This window comes from Camellia sinensis, chromosome 8 (genome assembly GCF_055761805.1).
Source record: "Camellia sinensis isolate YWXY chromosome 8, ASM5576180v1, whole genome shotgun sequence".
Classification (NCBI taxonomy): Eukaryota; Viridiplantae; Streptophyta; class Magnoliopsida; order Ericales; family Theaceae; genus Camellia; species Camellia sinensis.
Window position 1 is genome coordinate 65,184,799 of NC_138968.1, and position 22,531 is coordinate 65,207,329.

The window sequence follows — 22,531 nt, forward strand, 5'->3', positions numbered from 1 at the left end:
CGTAGCGTATAAGTCCAATCTTCAAAAAATTTCTGCATATCATTTGCATTTTGCCCCTACCTGCGGGCATGCCTGCGGGCGCATCTTCGCTATTTTGTATGTTTGTCTAAGTCGTCGGCCTTGTCAAAAATGGGTCGTCTCTGGGCTTTGACATTCACTCCCGTCATTCTTATGACTTCCGAGTTCTGTCAAAGAGGGGCAACTGTAGACACCCCATTTTTGACCGACCTTGAGACTCAGACGTCACCAATTGAGCACTTGGTGATATTGCATAATGTGCTCGTTCAGAAGTTTCAGAGTCTTGGCTGCGAGCCCTGCCTCCGGACTTCCGAACCCTCTTCTGTGCCTTGCCTCGGTTTGCGAACCAGACTCGGTTTTCTCTGTTTCTTTTCCTGAGGGGGAGGGAGAGGTCCTGTAGACCATCTCTCAGTGGCCGTGGGCTACATTCTGTGGCCGTAGGCCATTTTGCCCATTTCGGAGCCCGGTTTCTGGTTTTCCGGGACCGTCAAGCCGTGTGCCTCGGTTCGGGACCGCCTAACCATCTCCGTTTGCTCTGATTTTTGGCATACTTCCTATTTGCTCCCTTTTGAGGGACACTGGGGTCTGAGAAACCCACTTCGTGGCCGAGCGCCACTTTCGGTGCTTAACAGCCCATTTTCGGGACCCCGAACTGCGTGTTTTGGCCCCCGAGCATTCGTTTTGCATCAGTTTTCGTTCATTTTTGGCAGGTACCTCTGTTTCATCACTAGGAAGGTCATGGAAGGGTGGGAGGCTAGCAATTGTTGCAGAAACCAGTTATATATCCTCCGACGCCCTCCGATGCCCGTTTTTCACACTTCCGGGCTAATGTTGAACACCTTGGAGCCATTTTCTTCAAACCCAAACCACATATTTGTGATGTACACACATGAGAGGACCCTAAAAGTTGATGGCCGGCCATTAATGCTACCTGACCCTTTTGACCCCCTCCTTCCGGGCTAATGTTGAACCCCTTGGACCCTTTTTCTTGAACTTTGAACCACATATTTGTGATGTACACACATGAGAGGACCCTAAAAGTTGGTGGCCGGCCATTAATGCTACCTGACCCTTTTGACCCCCTCCTTCCGGGCTAATATTGAACCCCTTGGACCCACTTTCTTGGAATTTTAACCACAGGGTTGTGTTGTAAACACATAGGAGGGCACTACCAGTTGGTGGCCGGCCAGAAAATCTTCTTGACCCTTTTGACCCCTAGCCGGCCGGCTAGGGGGGGTGGCCTGCCGGCCACCTGCAGAAAAAGTAAAGGGCCGGCCATGTTCCTCATGATTGGTACTTTACTGCTGTGCAGCTGTTTCCCCCAGAAAATATCCCAATCCGGGGGATATTTTGTGGGGGAAAGCTTACCTCCTTTTTGCCCCACCTTTACACCCTCCTTTTGGTCCTTATAACCAGCTGCCATTGTTTGTTTTAAGGGTTAGAAAATTTGTTCTTCAAGCGTCAAGATCCATATCTCCCTCCATCCTTCTCATTTTCCTAAAAATCCTTAAGTCCTATACCTTATTTTCTTCATCACCACCAAGCTCTACCACCACCACTTCATTCCCAGCAACAAGTAGGGCTTCTCAAAGGCTAAAGGAGCTGCAAATTGGTCCAAGAAGCAACAAAAGACTTGTCTCCAAGGGTGAGTTACCATTTTCTCTCTTTTGAGCTTTTCTTTGCAATATTTCTTAGCCTCTCCTTCTTATACATTTGAGCTCCGACCAAAACTGAAAGTACCCTTTTTTTGAGCTCATTTTCATGTCTCATTAAGGGCTCAACCCTGTTTGAGCCCTCCACCTTGCACTTGCTTCATTATCCATCTAAAAAGTCATTTTCTTGCATGATATTTTTAGCTTGTGTGTGATTTATTTTGGAGCATGTTGTAAACTGTAAGTAGGCTTATTTTGAGCCTCTCTTCAACATTGAAGAAGGGGTTAACACTGTTTGGGACTTCCATGTTGTACTTCCCTTTATATCCTCTTTTTGGTCCCATTTTTGTATGCCTTGGCAACCCCTGATGTTGCTGTTTTTGGACCTTGGTCCGAACTAAAAGTGGCTTTATTTTGACCTCCTGAACATGTTTTATTAAGGGTCTTTTCTTGTTTGATGAATGTTTTGTATACCTCATGTTATAGCCACTTTTGAGCCTCATTTTTGCATTGCATTTCTAGCATATTTGTGTACTGTTTTTGGGGCTTCCATAAACTGTAAATAGTCCTATTTTGGGTCCCTCTTCAATATTGTTGAAGGACCCTAACCTGTTTGGGGCCAGAAGCTATGAGTTTCGTTTTAATCTCATGTTTAGGGCCATTTCTTGCATGCTTGTTTTGCCCTATCTTGCTCGCTGTTTGGCCATGTTTATAACTGTGAAAGTGCCTTTTTTGGGACTGTCTAGCTTCTGTGTTTGCATTGCATGTCCATGTTGTGCATGTTTGGCATAGCTATAGGCCATTTTGGGTGCCTAAATTCGCATTTCGGGACAATTCCATGCATTTCATGTCATTTCGCCTCATTTCGGGACTGTTTTCCCCCATATTTTAGTGCTGAAATTCCATTAGAATGATTGCTACCCATTTCATGTCATTTGCATTGCATTCTGCTATCGCCTCGGTTTGCGTGCCCGTGTGCACGCATTTCGAGGCACTTCATTTTTATCCGCCGGCATCCGACGTGAGTGTGGCTGAGGCTCACTCATGTTGGTATAAGCCCATTTGTCATTTCCATGTCATTACATCGCATTTTATCATCGCCTCGGTTTGCGTGCCCGTGTGCACGCATTTCGAGGCACTCCATTTTTATCCGCCGGCATCCTATGTGAGTGTGGCTGAGACCCTCTCATGTTGGTATAAGCCCATATCATGTTTCCATGTCATTTGCATCGCATTTTGCCATTGCCTCGGTTTGCGTGCCCGTGTGCACGCATTTCGAGGCACCTCATTTTTATCCGCTGACATCCTATGTGAGTGTGGTTGAGGCTCACTCAGGTTGGTATAAGCCCATATCATGTTTTCATGTCATTTGCATTGCGTATGTCATCGCCTCGGTTTGCGTACCCGTGTGCACGCATTTCAAGGCACTTCATTTTCATCAACCGGCTTCTTATGTGAGTGTGGCTGAGGCTCTCTCATGTTAGTATAAGTCCATGTTACCTTTTCCATGCCATTTTAGTCACTTGCATTGCATATACCGTCGCCTCGGCTTGCGTGCCCATGTGCATGCATTTCGAGGCATATCACTTTCATAGCATGGTGTACGTTAGGATTGTATCTTAGTTGCATTCATGCATATCATGCATATTGCATCATGTTCGGAATATGAGTTAGCCCGGGCACGGGAAACGAGGTACATTCCGTATTTCGAGTGACGAAATGTGTCTCAATTCCCCAGTCACCGACACTCCGGATTATCCATGATGGAGTTAGGTTTTAGCTGTAGTTTCACGTGCATTCATTCTATATTGAGTTGTGCATTTCGACTCCTCGGCCATCATGCCTCGGTATGCGTGATCGGTGGCACAAGGATCGAGACATGCATATATCTGTGCAAATACATTGCTATGCCCCTTTCCTGCTCTCTGTTGCAGCAAAACGGAGAATCAGCAACCTTTTGGGGGCTTGGCACGCATTTCAAGAACAGGTGTAAACAGAGGCTAATCGGGGCATTCCGATGGATTTCCGCGCAAGACAATTCGGACATGCATCATCCATCAGAAGCAAGGCAGTCCCTAGCTTGCATGCCAGTTTTATTTATTTTCTTAGTTAATTTGTTAATTAATTAGGATTTTGTAATATTTTGGACTGTAATATTCTTTTATTCGGGATTGTAATATTTGGACTGTATTATTTATTCGGACCCTCTGCGCGAGGGCACAACTGTAATAAGTGTGCGTGAGTGTGATGTATGTCTTCCAACCCCACGTCTTTCTTCCCTTTTATTTATCCGCTTATGATGGTTAGATTAGGGCATGTTTCAATTAGCATACAGTATGATAGCATGTTTGCATTCATTCATCTGTTTTGCATGCACCGGGCTCGGCGCATCATACTAACTGCATTGTGCTTTCAATTCCAAATTGAATACATGATAGTTGTAGCATTTCATATGCCATCTTAGAATAGCCGAGCCTGCTATAGTTGCATTTTGCATGTGTTGCATTAGGCATTTTTGTATACTTAGGATCATGCATGATTTCTAATGTAGTTTCTATTTTGGCTTGGAGTACCCGGTAAGTTTTATGCTTTAGCATCCTTGCATGCGTGTGAGTGACTGCCATGAATAGCATGCTTACCATGAGGCTATGTGCTTACATGATATAACTGCCTGAATGCCTGTGGGTGAAGGGTGGGTTATTTGAATTGGAATAAATCATCAACTGTTTGTTTTAAGTCCACTAGATAGTGGCAACACCATCTTTTTCTAAGCCCACCCGAGGGTGGCAAAATCTGCATTTTAAGCCTACCTGCGGGTAGCAAACCATTTTCAAAAGCAAAAACAAAATGTTTTGTTCCAATTCAGGCGATCCAGTCTATACTTGTATGCTGTGCGCATCACATAGTAACCTAGGCTAATAACCGGAATAAGAACTCACAATGTTTTCAAAAATAGATATCATGGTTAGTAGAGGCCGATCTTTGATCGGGCGAGCGGGGGTGCTCACGAAGTGACCTTCCCCAATCGTACCCAAGTTCCCGAGCCGAGGCAACTTTGGTGATGACGAACACGTGGCCTTTTGGCACCGAGTCAGGGTTTCCTAAATTTCCCAAAATAAAATATTTAGGTGGCGACTCTGTATCTGGCAAAGCAGTCCATGTTTGGCACTTCTTTCAAAAATCAGTTTTCTCAAAACGATTTGCCGGATTTGGACTCTTTGGTTCAAGATTTAGAACCGTGACTACAAAAGTCGAGTCCGAGCTGTAGCGAGGCCCCCCGCGGGCTTGTTACAGTTGATAGAGTCTTACCACTGGTGTATGTTCCTCGTGGGCGGAGTGAGCTTAGTTGTGTTCTTGCTAACTTCTTGAGTACTGAGTGTCATGAAGTTCGAGTTAAGTTGCCAAGGGTAGTTTGTGAATACTCGGTTGTTTTTTCGGATGATCTTGCTAGTTTACCACCTCACCGTGAGATCGAGTTCTCTATTGATTTAGTACCTAGTACGACACTGATTTCAATGGCATCGTATAGATTTGCACCTGCCAAGTTGAATGAGCTGAAGATTCAACTCCAGGAATTGCTAGATAAGGGTTTTATTCTCCCTAGTACTTCACCTTAGGGAGCACCGGCTCTTTTTGCCAAAAAGAAAGATGGTGCGTTGCGACTTTGTATAGATTAACAGAAGTTGAACCGGGTAACTATTAAGAACGAGTACCCAATGCCTCATATAAATGATTTGTTTGATCAGTTGAAGGGGTCTTGTTGCTTTTCTAAAATAGACCTAAGATCAGTTTGTCACTAGTTGAGAGTAAGGGAAGAGGATATCTCGAAGATGGCATTCCATACGCGGTATGGCCATTATGAGTTGCTAGTGATGTCCTTTAGGGTAACCAATGCACTAGCTGTGTTAATGGATTTGATGAACCAGATCTTCCATGAGTTCCTAGACCGTTTCGTGGTCATCTTTGTAGACGACATCCTAATTTACTCACCCTCTAAGGTAGAGCACGAGGAACACTTGCGGGTAGTACTTGAGTTACTTAGAGCCCACAAGCTATATGCGAAGTTTGGGAAATGTGAATTCTGGCTGAGAGAGGTTAAGTTCTTAGGCCATGTGGTATCTGGAGAAGGGGTGACTTTAGATTCATCCAAGGTAGAGGCAACACAAGATTGGGAACCACCTAAGAATGCTTTGAGATCTGTAGTTTCTTGGGGTTGGCTGGGTACTATCATAGATTTGTGAAGGATTTCTTTAGACTAGCCTCACCATTGACTAGACTGATAAGGAAATGGATCAAGTTTGTGTGGAGTGAGCCTTGTGAGAAGTCTTTCCAAGAGCTTAAGGCTGGACTTACCATTACTCCAGTTTTGATTTTTCCTGAGAGGGGTTTGGGCTATTCGGTGTATTGTGATACTCGTGAGAAGGTTTGGGTTGTGTTTTGATGCAAGAGGGGAAGGTAGTGACCTATGGCTCACGGTAGTTGAAAACATATGAAAGAAACTACCCTACTCACACATAGAGTTAGCGGCGGTAATCTTTGCCTTGAAGATTTGGAGGCACTATTTGTATAGTGAGAAGTTTGAGGTGTTTTCTAATCACAAGAGTCTAAAATATCTGTTTACATAGAAAGACTTGAATTTGAGGCAAAGGAGGTGGATGAAGTTTATAGAGGATTATGATTTTGAGCTACATTATCATTTGGGAAAGGCCAATGTTGTGGCTGATGCCTTGAGTAGGAAATCAATTAGTAATGTAGCTTGTATTACCATCCGGGAATTGGAGATGTTGGGTGCTATTGGGGAGTTTGACTTGCATCTTAGTGAGTCTGCAACCTTTTTTTCGATAGGTACACAACCTACACTTGTAAACTGAGTGATAGAAGCATAAAAGAGTGATCTTGAGGTAGAATCCTTCTGGGAGAAGATCTCCAATGGGAAGGTAGAAAGAGGCTTGAACGTGAACTCTGACTTGAGTGCTAGATACCTTGACCGTCTCTTCCTGCCGGAGTCTTACTGAAAGGAGGCACTCTGAAAGTTTCACCATTCATGCCTTACGATGCATCCGAGAGGCACAAAGATGTGTCACGACCTTTGTCACCAGTTTTGGTAGAGGGAAATGAAGAAGCATGTGGCCATATTTGTGTCGAGGTGCCTTACTTGTTAACAAGTGAAGACCGAACATCAGAGGCTAGCGGGTTTGTTGCAACCCTTGCCTATAGTCGAGTGGAAGTGGGAGCATGTCACAATGGATTTTGTTGTGGGCCTTTCGAGGACTCAACGGGGCAGTGATGCCATTTGGGTGGTAGTTGACCGATTGACTAAGTCAGCAAACGTTATACCTATACGTGTGAGTGACTCGGTATATTATCTTGTCAACCTTTATAGTAGGGACATAGTGAGGTTGCACAGGGTCCAGTGACGACTGTTTTGGATAGAGATCCACGTTTCACGGCTCAGCTGTGGCAGAGCCAATAGAGTGCCTTCAGCATGAGATTGACCTTTAGCACTACGTATCATCCTTAGGCTGACGAGCAGTTAGAGTGCAGCATTCAGAATTTGGAGGATATGCTTCGGGGTTGAATCCTTGACTTTACGGGTTCGTGGGAGAGGCACTTGCCTTCAGTGGAATTTGCCTATAACAATAGTTTCCAGTCGAGTATTGGTATGGCACCGTTTGAGGCCTTGTATGGCTGACCGTGTAAATCTCCTATGTGTTGCTCAGAAGTGGGTGATGCACCATTGTTGGGTTCGGAGTTAGTCCGAGAAACAACAGAGAAAGTTTCACTTATTCATAGGAGGTTGGTTATTACCCAGAGTCGTCAGAAACGTTATGCCGACCGTAGGAGGAGACCTTTGTCTTTTGAGATAGGAGACCATTTATGCTTTAAAATATCACCTAGGAAAGGTTTGATGAGGTTTGGAAAGAGTGGGAAGTTGTCCCCTCGATTCATTGGGCCTTTTGAGATCCTTGAGTGGATCTGAGAGGTAGCTTATCGTTTGGCCTTGTCGCCACTGTTTTCTGAGGTTCATGATGTCTTTAATATTAGTATGCTTCCGAAATATGAGTTGGATCCATCGCACGTGTTGGATGGACCAACTTAGAGGTAGATAATGATGCCTCGTATGAGGAGATACCGGTGAGAGTCTTGGATACCTGGGACCAGGTCTTGTGAGGCAAGACTATTCCCTTAGTTAAAGTATTGTGAAAACATCACAGGGTTGAGGAACTAACTTGGGAACGTGAGTTGGAAGTCCGTGAGAAGTATCCGAATTCGTTTATTGACGTTTGAGCATGTATTGAAATTGTGTTATGTCAATGAAATATGGAAACGTTGTATATGTTGTATATGTTTTGAAAACATGGCTCTAATATAAGCATTGTATATGTTTTGGAAAATGTGGATTGTACTTTCAATATTGAAACTTGTGTATCGAGTTGATGAGAATGGATGACCAGAGAGTAGGTCATGGCGATGGAAATGATTGATTATCAATGTTGGTATTAGTTTGAATACAACTTTAAAACTTGATTTGAAATTTCGGGGATGAAATTCCTTAAGGGAGGAGATTATAGCGATTCTGATTTTGACCCGACTCTTGTTTTATCCCGGACTCGGGTTTAATGGTTTCATATTGTTAGCCACATCTTGCTTCCCTTTTATCTCCTCCAATTTGGCTTTGGGATTGCGTTTAGGACAGGATGGTTGCTTAGTTTCCAAACTCCTGTTGCCTAGAATTTTGCTCCTCCACTCGAGTGGGCTTTGTAAACTCTCAGTACTTTTGCAGGTCAGCAAAACTACTGAGAGAGTGTATTCTACGCTCGAGCGGTCCTATTTGCGCTTGAGCGTTGATCTATTGTCTACAGAACTACTGGGGGTGTGCATTTTGAGCTCGAGCGTCATTTCTTGCGCTGGAGCGGAACAACATATTGTGTCTGACGCGTGAGAATCACTTCTTGCGATCGAGTGGACTATGCGTATATTAGTTTGTAGCAACCTCATTTTACATCACCTTTTCACATTTCTCTCTCTCTCCTTTCCAAAAACCCTAGATCTAGAGTCTCTCTTAGTAAACTCCCATTCTCTTTACATTTTCACCTAGATCCATTGGTTTCTCTACCCTAGTGTCTTTGGGAAAAGGGTAGAGCATCTCAAGGCCTCCATTTTGATCCGAACAAAAGTCAATTTTGGAGTCTTTAAAGTTTTCTCCTTGCTTTGCTCGTCGTCTAACTTTGAAGTAGGGACTTTCTACACTCTCCTATGATTTTTAACTTAGTTATCTGTTGATTGTGTAAAAATGTTGAAATTTGAAAGATTTTAGACAAACCTAGGGTTTTGGTTTAAGATCAAAGACGGGTTTTCAAATGAAGGTATTGAGAAGGGTTGTGGGTGTAGATATGATGATGTATTGTGTTAAATTAGTTGATTTTGACACATAGATTGGATTTGGGAGAAAATTGAGTTTTTCCCTAAAATGTTTCGAATAATTATTTTGTATAAATAATAGAATTGGTATGGCGAATGGGAAATTGGATAGATGTTTATATAAACGATGGAGTTAGATACTTGTTATCTCTCGTCTATAGAAATTTGAATAATTTATCTGTCTTAGAGATTGTATGTCTGTTTAGAAATATTTGTTTTGGGCTATCACTGAAGCATAGCTTTGATTGTTGTAAAAACTGCATGAGGATTAGATGAATTAAAACTAATCTCTTATTGGTTGTCATTGAACATGACTATGTTTTAATACATTATACATGTATGATGTTTGGGAGAAGAAAGAAGATGTATTTCATATTTGGGAGGAGAAAGGAGATGGACTCTAGTAAATTAAGTTAGCCTGTGTGTCCAGGGTGAAAGTCCCGAAAACCGCGTGTATACATGGGTGCCGATTCCAGCCGATGAAATTTTTGTAAAATGACAAATTTGAAGTATTTGTGTAATGATTGTATTGGTTAGAGCACCACTGAGTTGTAGCCTCATTTGGGTTGTCTAGATAATAATGAACTTGGCTCATGCATTGCGATAAAATGAATTGTCATGAATGAATTGAGATAAAATGGCTTGAAATATGAAACTTGGCATATTATGATCTCATAAGAATACGAATGATTTTATCATGGGCATTGTATACGCATATCATACTTATATCTTTGTTAAGATTCATATATTATGTTAGATTGTTTCTACTGGGCTTTGGCTCACCTTACTTAGGAAAAACATTTTCAGTTATTGGTGATATGCCTCTGCTAAGGACATAGCTTGGGTGGATTGTGGAGCTGAAGACTCACTTTTGTTTACTTTGTATTTATCTTTTGTACAAGCCTAGAGCTTTATTTGTATTGAGCTTATGACTTTTTTTTTTTTTGTTTGTTTGTTACCAAGCATGGTCTTGGAAAGATGTAAGCCATTAGGGCATATGAATACATGTTTAGCTTCCATTCTTTATTTCATCTTGTAACACATGTTGTAGGTTCAGGATGAACAATTTATGAATGTATATCGCATGTGTCATCTTTTGTACATTAACTCTGATGAATGAAAACTTCTTATTTTATTTATATCACATTGTACTAGTGTTTGGAGTTGGATTATTCTAGTTATTTTGGGGATGTTACACACGCAAATTTATTTCATATTGATAAATTTGAATGGAAAAATCCAATTCGTTTGTCATTTCTTCTTCTTTGCCTTCTTCAAGGCGCTCATTTTCTCCTTGTCGTCTTTGTCTAGCCATTATAATGATAGTGCCACTGGGTGTGTCAAAAATATATGTTAGCTTTTTTGGCTTTTGAAGGTTAGAAATGTAATTCGAGTGTGCCAGCAATGATCAATAAGTCCTTACAAAGATTAATAAATGCCAACCAATTAGTTAGACGATTGCTTCGAAGTTCTTTTGGCCTCAATAAAGAGGACTTTTATTGGTGGTTTGATTTTTAGGAGAAAATTAAGAAGTCTAATCAAAGGGTAAGAAAGAGGGGAAAATAGTATTAGAAATCAAACTTCATTAAATAAACAAGAGCTTACAATAGTACCTTCGCACTTTCACAGCTTCGAAGGGAATTACAACAACATACTAACTTAGAATTAATCCTAGGAATTTAATGTGTAGTACATGAATGTAAAGACTGGAATTTAAAGAATTAGAAAATAAAGTAAATAAACTAGTTTCTGGATCTAGTTATGGGTCCGTAAATGTAACCAACTTCCAGCAATAACTACCCAATAACCACCCACTCTTCCACCTTCATTCCCACAATGCCACTTATTCTTCACATATACTTTACCTTCTTCCACCTTGTCTTCCATGTCCCACCATGCAAGACCACTAACTTTGTAACTTCTCTTAACTCCTGATTGATTAAGAAAGTACCATGTGTCCTGTAATAATAATAATAGTCATAATAATATTATTACTATTTATGGTGTCAACAGGTGTTTAAGAAGTTTTTAAATATATTTTTCATTATTCTCTTCAAGTCTGTAATTGTTGAATGCTTTCCTTGCAATGATTTTCTATTCTTTCATATTCAAGGTATGAGACGAGTCGTACTAGGAGGGACCAGTCATATTGTTATCTTAATTTATAGTGAACGACTCGTGCTACTTGAAATGGTTCATGCATGTACATTAAACATGACAATCTTCTTGATCAATGCTTTAAACTTGTACTTGTGAAGTATTATTTGGTTTGAATCATAGCACAATTGATTTCCAATTTGAGACCTTATTTATGTAACTAGTGGTGAATTCATAACACTAGGATTTTCCTAAAATCAGTATCTCCAACTTCATTTTTAATTGTCAATTTAATTTCTTAGTTCATTTTAATTCTTATTAGTGTATGAACCATCTATCTTGTTATCAAAATTGAGTTAGGAATTTAACAATTGAATTAGTTTAATTTCACGTTTGTCCCTATGGATCGATACCTGAACTTACCGTTATTCTAAGAAATTTTGGTACAATTTAGTATTTATTTTTGATGTGTAAAACGACCCATCATTCACTAAAGACCAAAAATAAGTAAATAAATAAATACCAGAATTTTGTATATTTTCGTATTCTTCTGTTTTTATTGATTTTTTAAAATATTTTTTTACAAATATTTTACTTTTGGGATACATCAAAATAAAGTGCATCTAAAAAAAATAAAAAAAATAAAAAAGTAAAAATTGCTTAAAATTTTCACTAAAAACAAAACAATATGAAAAATAAAAAAACTCAATTTCTAAAAAATTAAATTTAGAAAATTGAAACCAAACAGTGATTTACACTCCAAACAAAATATTTGTACCACCGCTAGACTTCCATCAAATAGTGGTCAAAGTATTGCCAAAAATTTATCAGAGTGTTCTAAACATCACCAAAAGTCGCCAAAATATCCAGAACGTCGCTGGAAATCAGGAATATTGTCAGAGATTCACTGGAATGTTCAGAATATTACTAAAAAAAAGAATAAATAAAAAAAATGAGAGAAAAAAGATATAGCAAAATGTGCTAAATATAAACCAACTGAATAAGAAAAATAAAAATAAATAAGTAACAATAAAAAACAGTAATAATGGGGAAAAAAAAAAAGAACCAAAGGTTATTTTTCAATTTTTGTAGGGTTTATATGCTTTAAAGCTATAATTTTTTTTACATTTTCAAATCATAATTCTATTAAGCATTTTTTCTTATTAATCAATCTAAAAAACATATAATGAAACTGTAAAATTTTATAATTTTAAAACATGTTATGAAACCACACAAATTTTACAGTTTTAAATCATAATTCATTTTAGCACCTAAAAAACTGAAACTAAAAAATTTTACAAATTTTACCGCCTATAATTAAAACTTGAAAAAAATTGTTTAGAATTTAAAAAATTTCTCTATTGAAACAGGGAAAGAGAAGTGTGCAGCAAAGAAAAAAAAAAGAAAAATAGAGAGACTAAAGGAAAGAGACAAACATAGAGAAAGAATTGTACTCCGACAACCATTTTGGTTTAGATATGGTCGAATCTGATAGACTTCAGAATACAAAACTAGATGGATGGATTGAGAGCTCAAGCGACCAAAGAACCGCTCGAGCGGACTTAACTTTCAAGTTAGGAAAAAATCAATCTTGGAGTATTCCCATCCTTCTCAGACTTGTTCCTATACAAAAAGGCTCAAGTCGACATCCCTGAGATACACTTTAGGATGAGAATGACTTAGGGAAAAAAAAACAAAACAAAACAAAAATAGATGACAACACACGATTCATAGAGTTCAAAGGTAGTAAAGGTCCCAATATGGAATAGAAATTCCATATTAACATTGTTAAGTTAGTTTAAAATGTCTCAAGACAATTTATCAGCCTAATACTTTTTTTGTGTGTGTAAATGTGCGAATGTGATTACGAATGAATATGTATGTGAGTATGAGTGTAAGAGTGTAAAAGAGTACTGATTAAATGGTTTGGTTATTTATTAGTAATAATTTTATCACGGTTAACATTTATCCATAATAAATTTGAACAGACCATTTATCAGTGATAAATTTAACACTAATAATTTTTTTTTCCTCCATTCTTTACTTTCTCCTGTTGTGTAAGTGTGTAAATTTGTTTTTGTGAATGAATAAATGAATGCGTCTCAAAATAAGAGAGAATTGTTAATTAAAATGGTCTGAAAAATACTGATAAATTTATCACTGCTAAACTTTTCTCCTCATTCCTCATTTCTCTTCTCATGTCATATCATATCATATCTGAAAAGGTGGTGGAAGTGGTGATGTAATGGAGATGAGAGTTGGTTGTAAAAATGGTCAAGGAATTGTAGAAAAAAATATTGCCAGAGGTGTTTGTTGAACAAACATTTTAAGAGACGGCAGCCAGAGATACTCGTCGAAAAATATCACTAGAGTCCAATGACGGTAAGAGATGGTAGCCGAAGGTGGTGGCGAAAGGTGGGCGAAGGGAGATTCATAAAAGTGTTGATAATTGGGATGAAGAATGTTAATGGAGGTCATTTTGGAATATTGATAGGTAAAATATGAATAAGACTTCCAGGTAAATAAGTCATATCAATAGGACCAGCCCGTAATTGCCCTTTATAAATTCACATACAAAGTTGCAAAATAAATTATAAATTTTCTCAATTGTGATTAAATAATACTAATACGAAATTAAAAGATAATTAAAATTTTGGATTGTTACACGTTTTAATAGTTGCTAAGTTTTCAAATCACGTTTGAACAGTTTAGTAATCACCCTTTCATGCTTATAAAAAATAAAACTAGTCTAGTTTGGCCTGTTATTGGTTCAATTTTTTTTAAATCAACAAAAAGAGGAACTTTATTGATGAAAATCTGAAGTACAAAGATAAGAATGATTAACATAAATATCAAGTGTAGTACAAAAAGTAACATAATAATACAATCCCAACTAGGTTGACATCGTAAAACAAGTACAATCCTTTGCTAACATTGTAAGATACAAATAACGCAACGGGTAAAAAGATTCAAACCATACCTTAAGTGATAGAATCCGAAACGAAGAACGTTGTGGGTAAATCACGTGCTTCACAAACCACAAACTAAGAACACCTAGCAATGGAGTGATACCACGGCATGAGTATCACCTACTCTAGTCACAATGCAAAAGCTTGATCGTTATTCTAATGGGAGAGAGTTAGAGAGAGAGTATGGGAAAAATCATTTGTTATTGGATTTATTCTACATCCCATATATTGTATTAGATATATAGGCTGACTATCTAACCATCTATCCATATCTCTTGATAAGATATGATAGATATTGATAGTGGGTTATCCAAATAGGATAGTCATTAAATTCAAATTCAAATTCAAATTCAAATTCAAATTAAAGATGGGTAATCTGAATGGGTCATGGGTCATACCACATGGGCGCCCAAATTCGAGTCTAATACTCAACCCAATTTCCAACATCTCCCACTCGCACATGAGTAAGCATGACATTACCACATCTCTATCTCAATCTCCCCAAATATTGAACAATTTCATACTAGCCAATGAACCGTGCAACCGCTAAGAACACCTGCATATGGGAGCTTTATACCAGAAATTCAACATGAGCTAGCATAGAGACATTAACCCAAAAAGAATAAAAAGTGTCTCATGTGCCCAGGCCCATCTAGCTGCATCGGTCCAAAACATCTCTAATCCCTCAAAGAGCATGTTTGACCCTCCTAGGTCCCGCATTATATTCACACCCAATCAGCATCCCATACAGAGCGATGTTAGTTGTCGACAGTGAATATAGATCAAAGATGTAGAACTAGATGATCTTCTCTTTACTCTCATATCATTTTACTCGGAATTGATCGATTTTTCGGTAATGTCCCTTAAAGCCGAATCATACATTGACTACAAGCAGCATACCAAAGTAGCTGAACATCAACTCCTTATCTTATGACATAGTCAAAGGTCACAAAGGGCACAAAGTGAAGTCTTTGGAAAAATGACTTTTAGGACTCATATGGTGAGGAAGCAGAGATCCATTCTCTCACCTTGCTAACGGGTCGATATGCACATGCAATACAGATGCATGCTATAGTGGAGTAACTCTTCCAAAAAGTGATGTTAAACTCACACACCATACAGATCTTAGTCCAATATTTCTTAAGCACAGAAGTCGCTTCCTAGCGTCTGACTCGAATTCTCTATTTGCTCGCCTCTCATGCATCAAATGGAATCTCGCATCTGGCTATCCATAACAGGTACATCATGGAAAAATGGGAACTCTCATATCCATGGTTAGTCTCTAACATGACCTCATCTTGGCTCTAACCAAAAAGACATAGCTAATGGATAATTTTAGCCTCTCTCTTGGCTCCAAATATAATATGCCACTAGTCTCATCCTCGCTCACTACCTAGTGCTAAGGGTGATTGCTCGTGTGAGTGAGCCAATCTTGCTTGCTAACATCAAATTTATTTATTCTGTGTGTGCTAATTTACAAACCATTGCAAAATGTAGTAAACATAAATGTGTAATAGAAACAAATATGAATACTAATGGAATAAATATCCCCCGCTCCCAAAAAAAATGAGAGTTCAACTGAATACACATATATCACCACCTACGTAGTCCTAAAGCCCTAATAGGAGTAAGATAAACATCTTTAACAATGGGCTTAGTCAGAGGGTCCACAATCATGCGACTTATAGGGATGTACTCCAGGATCACTTCTTTCTGCGCCACAATGTCTCTGATAAAGTTGAACCTTACATCAATGTGTTTGGTTCTCCCGTGGTACTTAGAATCCTTAGCGTAATCGAGTGCAGCCATGCTGCCACAATGGATAGTCACAGGGTCTGAAGTGTGTGTGACAATATCCAAATGCTGCAGGAATCTCCTCAACCAAACGGCTTCCTGAATGGAAGATGAACAAGCCATAAACTCAACCTCCATTGTCGATAAGGCAATACAGGATTGTTTTTTACTGCTCCAAGAAATAGCACCATCGCTAAGCATGAAAGCATATCTTGAAGTGGACTTATGCTCATCTAAGTCTCCTCCCTAGTTAGCACCACCATAGCCAACTAGACGTAGATCTGAACTTTTGTCGCAAAGTGTGTAGTCTGCAGTCCCTCTAAGATATCGTAATATCCTCTTAACTGTTTTCCAGTGTGCTAGTCCTGGGTTGGATTGGCAACGACTCATCAATCTGACTGCATAACAAATGTCAGGGTGTATACATATCATAGCATACATCAAGCTTCCAACAACATTCGTGTAGGGTACACGTGCCATCTTTTCATTCTCTTCTAGAGTCTTAGGACCCATATCAAGGCTTAGGCTCTTGCCTCTCGCAACAGGAGTGTCAATGGGTTTGCAGCTTTACATCAAGAATCGCTCTAGGATAGTCGTAATGTAAGTCTCTTGAGACAAACCAAGAAGTCTCCTAGTGCAATCCCTAAGGATCTTAACATTGAGCACATAGCTCACTTCACCTATGTCTTTCATCTCAAATATAGAGAACAACTACTTTTTAGTAGCGACAATTATCTCCTTATGATTTCCAGCCAATAATATGTCATCCACATATAATGACAATATCAGAAAAATGTCATTGGACTGTTTAACGTACACATAGTGATCTTCATCGATCATCGTAAACCCATTAGAAACAATGGCTCGATGAAATCTCAGATTCCACTGTCTGGATGATTGCTTTAAGCCATAAATAGATTGTTGAGGCTTGCAAACTTTGCGATCCTGACCTACTGCCACAAAGACTTCTGGTAGATCCATATAGATCTCTTCATCCAATTTTCCATTGCAAAATGCAGTCTTAACGTCCATTTGATATAGCTCTAAGTCCAACTGAGCTACTATGGCCAGAGTTAGGCGAATAGAGGCAAACCTCATAACTGGTGAAAAGGGTTCCTCATAGTCCACACCCTCTAATTGGGTGTAGTCTTTCGCTGCCAGTCAAGCCTTATACCTTTCTATGGAACCATCCGCCTTGCGCTTGATTTTAAGAACCCATTTGTTCTCAATAGTCTTGCGCCCTGGTGGCAAATCAACCAAGTCCCAGACATGATTTTTCTTCATAGACTCTATTTCTTCATCCATGGCAACACTCCATTCTTTACTAGTAGGGGATAAGAGAGCCTCTTTGAGATTCTTAGGCTCCATCTCATCACTCGGAGCAATCATGAATGCTTCCCCCTCAATCTCAAAATGATGACGGGGTATAGCTCCACGTTTGCTTCTACGCAGCTGAGAGTCCTGAGAATCCTCATATATTGGATCTAATCCATGGGCAGGTAAATCGCTCCCACTGTCCCTAGCAGCTTGAGGGATTATTTCCTCACCTCTACTAGGGAAGTCCTCCTCTAGGAAATCCACGTCACGTGACTCAATTTTAGTCACACTTCCGTTTAGATGCTCCCCAATAAACACATAGCCCTTAGAATGCTCATTATAGCGAATGAAGATACACTTCTTTTCTCTAGGGCCCAACTTTCCAAACTTATGAGAAGCGTTGTATATATAAGCCACCAAACCCCAAGGCCGCAAATTGCCCATATTGGGCTTTTTGCCAGTCCATATCTCATATAGGGTGGAAGGAACTAATTTTGAGGGCACACAGTTAAGGATGTAGGCAGCAATCAACAAAGCATCTCCCCAATATGAAATGGGAAGATTAGTTTGCGCCATCATAGATCTAACCATGCCAAGCAATGTGCGATTCCTTCTCTTCGCTACACCATTTTGTTGCGAAGTCCCAGGAATTGTCAATTGCCTGATAATTCTTTTTTCCTCACAGAGCACTTTAAATTACTCAGATAGATACTCGCATCCCCAATCAGTCCTTAGAGCCTTAATGCTCTTGTCTAATTGATTCTCAACCTCATTAACATACCATCTAAAGAAATCCAGCGCTTCTAACTTGTGAGAAATCAATTAGACATGGCCAAAACGCGTGCAGTCATCTATAAATATGATAAAATAAGGGGCTCCATGCCTTGCCCTCACATTCATTGGTCCACGTATATATCAGAATGAATAAGCTATAATGGGATAGATGCCCTTTTGGCTTTCCCAAATAGTTTCCTTGTTGCTTTTCCAGCAAGATAGTGCTCACAAGTAGGCAAAGTGACTCTAGCAAGTGGGCCTAAAAGGCCTTCTCTAGCAAATCTAGTCATCCTGTCTTTCCCTATGTGGCCTAATCTAGCATGTCATCTCCTAGAATCATTATCACAAATAGATGTAATATAAGAAACATAGCCATTGCCATTTTTATTAAAACTAGAATCATCCATATCCAAAACTGAGAAACCATCTAAAAGATAACCAAAATCATAAAAAATTGTTCCCAAATAAATGCTACCACTATTATTCTCAAAACAAAAGCTAAAACCAAGGCTCATCATGCTAATAACTTGTGGGAGCCGAATAATTTTGGATCAACAGGAGCGGACCAATCCAGTCCAGAACATAACTTCTATTTGACATCGACCCTATCCAATTGAGGGGCCGAATAAAAGAGCCGGCATTCCTGCCAGTGAAACAAGGGCCGTGTAGAAGTACATGGCAAGGACTTGGAGTGGGCCAGGCCCCAAGGCCCCAAGAGAATACTATAAATACAAGATCTTCAGTCCTAAAGAGGTATGTGAGAATTACTGTGCTTAACTTAGAATACAAGCTTCCTCGAGTGTAGATACTAACTTGCCCGTCGGAGTGCTAATTCCGGCACCCCCGACTGTAGTGTTTATTCTTTTTCAAGTGACCAGAAGAGGATCACGAGCGTTCCCCAGGATCCTGAAGAGTATTTCCAATCCACATCCCCACAATTGGCGCCGTCTGTGGGAATACTCAAGCACATCCATGGCGAGCGTGACGGAAGATCCTCCGACAGTCACTGTCGACCCTATACCTCATGATGAAACTACTTCAACAAACTTGCTTGGACCAGAGACTATCACCGCACGACGTGCCTTGAATTTCGCCTCACCCTCGACTTCAGAGCACGAGACAATATAGGCGATCATGGAACAAGCAAAGCAAAATGAACAGAGGCTGGAGAACATGATCGCCGAGAACGAACATCTTCATGAAGATTTGGCCTTGAAAATGGCGAAGTCCAAAAAAGCTGCGCGCCTAAATTCGGAACGATCTCCGAAGGCAAGTGGTCGACAACCTCGAGCATGACAAGACACTGATAGCGACTTCGACTCATTATCCCCGGGGCCTAAGAAGAAGGGATGACATGAAACCACCAGTTCTTCCAAAGAAAGTCCCCATACAATGCAGAAGCGAAAAAGGAAAAGTTCGGACGAAGACCAACACGATCCCTTCGTATGATGGATCGCAAAGGCTGTGCTACCAAAGAAATTTAAAGCACCGTTGTTCACCCTGTACGACGGCAAATCAGACCCCACCGACCACATCCGCCACTACAAACAGGCCATGACATTGCATGCAGACGACGAGGCCCTCATGTGCCGAATATTTCCCAGCAGTTTGGGACCGTTGGCGGTCCGGTGGTATTATAAACTGGACCCGGCTTCGATCAAAACCTTCCACCAACTACAGAAATCCTTCAGAGCCAGATTCATTACCAACGAAGTCTAGCCAAAGCAAGCCGACTCCCTCTGGGCAATGCAAATCCTACCAGGAGAAACACTAAGAGCTTATTCGGCGCGATATTGGGAATGCTTTAACCTTGTCGATGATGCTTGCAACGACTCCATGGCCATCACCGCCTTCAAAATGAGACTACACCCAGATAGTGCCCTCCACAGTTCCTTAACTAGAAGACCCCCCAAAACAGTCTGGGGGTTGATGAAGAAAGTAGAGGAATACTGCAAAGTGGAAGACGACGCCTTGCTGGTTAAAGCCGGACACATGGTCGACAAAACGGCCCCTCCCGAAATCGCTCAGCCAATAAGTTCCGCACACCTCAAAGCCCTGAACTACGACAGCGGGCTAAACGAGACAAGAGACGGGATTCTCACCGATCCAGCGATCGCTGCCCACACCAAGCCAATGAGCAACTACAGGTCGATAGCAGGTGCACAAAGCGCGCCGACAAGAAATATACGGAGCTGTCAGAGCCAATCAGCTCAATTATGCCCAAGATCCAACATCTTTCATTCTTCAAATGGCCGTCCAAGATGGTGGGACCTCCTGACACGAGAAGGCGGGACAGACGTTGTGAATATCACAAAGATCACGGTCATGATACGGACAGTTGTTATGCCTTGAAAGACCACCTTGAGGAATTGGTCCAAGATGGTCGGCTCCAGCAACACGTCCGAAAAAGCACAATCAAAACTGTCGCCCTTCGGCAGGAGTCACCTCCCCTCGGCGTTATATATATGATATATAGTCTTCCAATGCCACGTACCGTGCATGCAATCTATTCCGCCCCCCAAGAGCAACGCGCACAAACGAAACAGCCCCACCAAGCGCCGAGCATTATCTTCGATGATTTCGATCTTATCGGCATAATACTACCCCATATTGATCCATTAGTCCTTGAACTACACGTGAACCGGTTTACTGTTGAACGTGTCCTCGTTGACTAGGGGAGCACTTTGGAGGTCATGTATTACGAGACCTTCATCAAACTCGGCTTCAACGAATCAGACCTGTCTCCGGCTCCTCGTCCATTGTTCGGCTTCAACATGAATTCGGAGTATCCGTTGGGGAAAATCATGTTACCCGTTCGGGCGGGCTCCCAAACGGTGGAAGTGGAATTCCTGGTCGTCAAGCTCCCTTTGCCATATAACCTCATCATGGGGCGGACTTGCTTGCATACTATTCGGGCTGTACCAAGCACCTATCATCAGCTGCTACGCTTTCTGACCGAACACGACATTGAACAAATCTGGGGTTCCCGGCAATCCGCACAAGCATGCTATCTCCTTTCTGGAAAGACACCAACGGAGACACAGGTCAACTCCATTGAAGTGTCAAATCGAGAGTCTCGACAAAGTCGGATGGCTTCGTGATAAGAAGTCACGGAAACTGTAGGCGATACCAGTAGCAACTTCTCAAGACGTCTGATCAACGCATCCAACTGCGCCACTGCACGTCGATAAAGTTGCCCCTGAAGGTATTTTTGGACGATAGAAGGCTGGTTGATGGAGAATTAGGCACGCGACCTTGCTCCTAACGCACTTGCACGAATTCTATCACAGAACTCGACTTGTGGGAATGATATTGGTTCTAAACGGCTCACCATGTACAGTTCCCACTTCTGTAATGCAAAGATGCCTGTTTACTGACTCTGCAATCCAGTTCAAAAGCCTCCGGATTCGGAGCACCCTTCGTGGATGTCACGATTGGCCAAATCAAGTCTCCGGATTCGGAGCCCCATCGGTGCATGGCATCCTTGGGCCGATAAAGCCTCTGGATTTGGAGTGCCCTTCGTGGATGTCACGATTGGCCAAATCAAGTCTCCGGATTCGGAGCCCCATCGGCGCATGGCGTCCTTGGGCCGATAAAGCCTCCAGATTCGGAGCACCCTTCGTGGATGTCACGATTGGCCAAATTAAGTCTTCGGATTCGGAGCCCAATTGGAGCATGGCGTCCTTGGGCCGATAAAGCCTCTGGATTCGGAGCGCCCTTCGTGGATGTCACGATTGGCCAAATCAAGCCTCCGGATTCGGAGCCCCATTGGCGCATGTCGTCTTTAGGCCGATAAAGCCTCCCGATTCGGGGCGCCCTTCGTGGATTTCACAATTGGCCAAATCCAACCTCCGGATTCAGAGCAACCTTCGTGGATGTCACGATTGGCCAAATCCAACCTCCGGATTCGGAGCTCCATCGACACGTGACATCTTCGGGCCGATAAAGTCTCCTGATTCAGAGCGCCATTCTAAAATGAAAATATTTACACATCTAAGCAGGGATATGTAGGCTGAAACTAGTACAATCGCATGAACAAGACAAAACGTGCCAGCATTCAAAATAAGATGCTCAAATTAAACATACAAAAGTTCAGAATAAGATAAACTTTTAGAAGGAAACATTTTATTCAATTAAACAGTAATTACAAAAAACATTATCCGCATTCGAAGCATTACAACATCTATTCTCATACGACATCGCGCTGTACAAGCGGCAGTGCCAAATCAATGCCCGCTGATCAGAGGGCACCCGCAACTTGAAAATGCTTTGATCTGACCGCGCTTGAGTCCACGATTCACACCAACGAGATAATCGCCCTTGAGGCGGAAACCATTGGCACCATAGACAATGTCAAGGCCAAGATCCAAGACAAGAAAGGAATTCGCCATGAAAACAGTAATACTTAATGGCCGCAGAGCTACGTCGGTCCAATTTCTCGGCCGCGGTTGCGGACAACTTCGCCATCGCTGTTTCTCCTTTCGAGGT